Genomic DNA, 3,762 nt, shown 5'->3' with positions numbered 1-3,762 from the left:
GGTGTTTTGGGTTGTTTTTAGGGAGTTGCTAGAGTGGCTCACCATTGCTAGGTGGTTTCTATGGTGTTTGGGTGGTTTCTAGGGAGTTGCTAGGGTGTTTTGTATGGTTTCTATGGGTTTTCTAGGTTGTTGTGAATGGTCCTGCATTGCTAGTTGTTTTGCAGTGGTTTGTTTTGCAGTTGATAGGAGTTTTCTATGGTGTTTTTGGATATTTTATTTTGGGGGGGGGGGGGGGAGTTGCTAAGGTGTTTTGAGTGTTTCTGCATTGCTAGGTGGTTTCTATGGTGTTGTTATGCTGTTGCTAGGGGGTTTTCTAGGGTGTTTTATATGGTTTCTATGGGTTTGCTAGGGTGTTTTGAATGGTTCTGCATTGCTAGGTGGTGTTTTGGGTTGTTTTTAGGGAGTTGCTAGGGTGCTTTGAGTTGTTCTTAATTGCTAGGTGGTTTCTAGGGTGTTGTTATGCAGGTACTCTGAGTTTTCTATGGTGTATTGGATGGTTTGTAGGGGGTTACTGAAAGGTTTCAGATTGTGTTCACAATTGTCTTAAACCTGTGCAAGCCAAAGGCCAGTAAGTCAATAATCTCTGAGGACCAAGGGCTGAAACTAACTTTTGCTTTCACAGATACAGCGAGCAGATGTTCTGAAGGATGCTTGATTCTTCGAGCTGAACGTTTTGACATGGCATCCTCTCACAAAGGTCATATCTACCGAGGGTCAGAGTTCAGGACTGACTTGGTTTGAAATATGGTGTCTTGTTATAGCCCTAAACACAGTCTCATACCTTCACTGCCATATCTCACCATCAGGAACAACCTCTAAACAGCCCTCATAAAAAACAAGGCGGGCTCCTTCACCCCGGACATGTTCTGGAGGGCTTTTACGGCTTGATAAATGGCACTGAACCCGCTCCCGCCCTCCATCTTCCATCAATCGCCAATCTCGGGTGTTTTGGGGACAGTCTTTACGTCAGGGGGACTAATCTCCCCATCGGGGTCCGGCTCACCCGACCGGTCCATCTGCTTCTGAAGCTCTTCTGTCAGCACAAGATCGCTTATCTAGCTGCTGACGTGCTCTTCCGCACAGGGACGTTGATTGAAAGGCTTCAAAACCAACCCTTCATCAAACCCCTCAAAGCCCATTCTGGACTCCTGACAGGAGAGACGTGTTCTCCATCAGCATTTAAACCACGTGTGTAGACGCAATACAGACATGCAGAACCACAACAGCTGCAGACGTACACGTTCATACGTGTCCAGCGCAAACAGAACATGAACACCCACGATTATAAAGGGGTGATGAAATACCCTAAACAGAGCTTTACAAAGGAGAACAGTGAAATCAAATCTAAAAACACTTTGTTACATGCAATCTAATCTAAAATGTAATTTATTCCTGTGATCAAAGCTGAATTTTCAGCATCATTACTCCAGTCTTAGGTGTCCACATGATCTTCAGGAATCATGAAAATATGTTGATTTGCTGCTCTGGAAACATTTTTGATTATTATCAACGTTGAATCATATTTTTGTGGAAAATGTGATAATCAAAGGTTTGGGATAAGACTGATTACAGCGTCTCAATCAAAGCTTTCCAGGTGTTTAACAGGAAGGACTCGTCGTTCTTTAATACCCAGATACGGTGAATAAGACAGACGTGGGAGTTCCTCACAACCACAAAACAGCGTTATCATATGAACGAGTCAGTAAATTTCACCAAAATCCCACGAGTCGTATGTGCACATTTACAAAATGTTTGATGACGGTAAGGTTTTGTTTGAAAGAAACGATCAAGGATTCAATCAATTGCTCAAAATGTCAACTTTGAACTTTCTATTCATCTGTGAATCATGAAAAATTAAATATATCACGGTTTCCAAGCACCGTTTTCAACATTTATGATAACAGACATGTTTCAGGATCAGCAAATCATCACATTAGAATGACTTCTGGAGGATACTGAAGTATATACCGCATTGAACACAGAAATAAAGTACATTTTATTCACATAGAAAACAGTTATTTGAATTTTTACTGTATTTTTGATCAAATAAATGCAGCCTTGGTGAGCAGAAGAGATTTCTTTCAAAAAACATGTAAAAGTATGTTTTTTACTGAAACCTTAACACTACCTTTGCATTTTATTTCTTTAAGGTGGGAATGTTCCTCGGCATCATGAGAACACAAACTAATAGAAGAACCCAAAGAGTTCTGCTTTCTGTGAGAATTACATGAATCTAATCTAAACTAAGTGTCTCTTTCGAACACCTTTTCAATCAAGCGGTTCGTTTTCATCCCTTTCGGGTGAAATTCTTTTTTGATTAGACCTTTCAGATCCAGACGAGACTGATCCAAGAACAACAGCACATTGTGTTCTCCATCGGGACAGACGGAGGTGTAAAACGCACCACCTGAACAAGAGCACAATGGAGGAATTATCTGCACTTCACTTCAGGCTAAACGTCTCTGAGAACATCCACCTGTCTGATATGACAGCCGTCTGTCTGCACCGAGGACGGATGAATAACTGCTCATTCACAGCCGCTCGCTGGAACATCATGTCAAGATCATTGTTTCATCAGTAGAGTGACTGTCAGCTGTTTACATTTACACTCAGCATTTACTGTGTTTAGAAGAAAGACTTTCAAACCCTGATGTTTATTATACATAAAAATTATTTATGTTTTCTATAGGCTGTATACAATGAGAAAAACACATTTTGCTACAATTACAGTACAAATTGGTTACCATATAGTCCAATACGCTGTTTTTGAACAATATCTCTTTTTGATTATCATGTTATTTTAAGCATGAGATTAGCTTTAAAATAATGACATGCAAAGAAATAAAACAAACATTATAGAATTTTATGGTTAAGCCTAGCTTAAAGTAATTATACGCTAACTAAAAACAAACAAACAAACAAACAAACAAACGGGTAGAGTGCAAAAAGGTTGTGGTGGGTAAATTAATTTTTATTTTTTTATGCATTTTAACAAATTTAAAGTAAATAGAAAAAACGAAAGTTCAAATTTTAGCTATAAAACTAGATATTATATTATAATCTATATTGTATTATAATCTAATGGTAATTTATGTATATAATTTTTAGCGTTTTCAAAACCTGACAAAGTCATAAAAAGTAATAGAACGTAAAAATTCAACCAAAAATCTTTATTTTGTATTTACACCCTTTTATAGCTTATAATATTTCTAGTTTACAATATTTATTATTTTACTTTTTCTTTTTAGTTTTTTTTTTTTTTTTTAGGTTTTTGTTTTAGTTTATGAATTTTTGAATCAGTCTGAATAAAAATATAAATAAATAAAAAATAAATAAATAAAAAACATGAATCCAGTAATCACAAACAACTGGAAAGATCTCAGAAATGCATTGTTTTAAAAGGTGTTTACAGTGTCACTGATTTCGTTAGTTACTGTTTTCACTGCAGCGCTTGCTTGTCTGCAACAGTCTCAGGCTTTAGTCAACAGCAAATAAATAAGCATCTAAACGGTCGGCGTGCTGAAGTGTTAACATGGTGTTCACACATCTGTAGACGCACTGCATCATTATCTGACTCATTCTCTCCAGCATCTCTCATGATCTCTGCCACTCGCACATCTGGAGCTTATAAGAGTCAGCTAACAAACAACAAACACTGCATTTACTTGCTTTTATTCAAACTCTCTAGACTAATGATAATATATGGTGAGTTTATATGCAGATGCAAAGTTTTTAGTTTTTTTTTTCTTCTACAGTACATAT

The 3,762-nt window shown here is 37.3% G+C and overlaps 1 long non-coding RNA gene across 1 annotated transcript; it reads left to right on the top strand.

The window, feature by feature from the left end:
• The first annotated feature begins 280 nt into the window (after positions 1-280).
• On the top strand, positions 281-2,746 carry LOC127949229 (uncharacterized). Its single transcript, XR_008152267.1, has 2 exons — positions 281-2,216; positions 2,322-2,746. It is a non-coding gene; the product is annotated as an uncharacterized LOC127949229 (long non-coding RNA).
• Positions 2,747-3,762: the final 1,016 nt, after the last annotated feature.

Source organism: Carassius gibelio, chromosome B1 (assembly GCF_023724105.1).
Source record: "Carassius gibelio isolate Cgi1373 ecotype wild population from Czech Republic chromosome B1, carGib1.2-hapl.c, whole genome shotgun sequence".
NCBI classification, from domain to species: domain Eukaryota; kingdom Metazoa; phylum Chordata; class Actinopteri; order Cypriniformes; family Cyprinidae; genus Carassius; species Carassius gibelio.
Note: the sequence above shows the minus strand (reverse complement) of the source record. Positions and strands in the feature narration are given on the sequence as shown.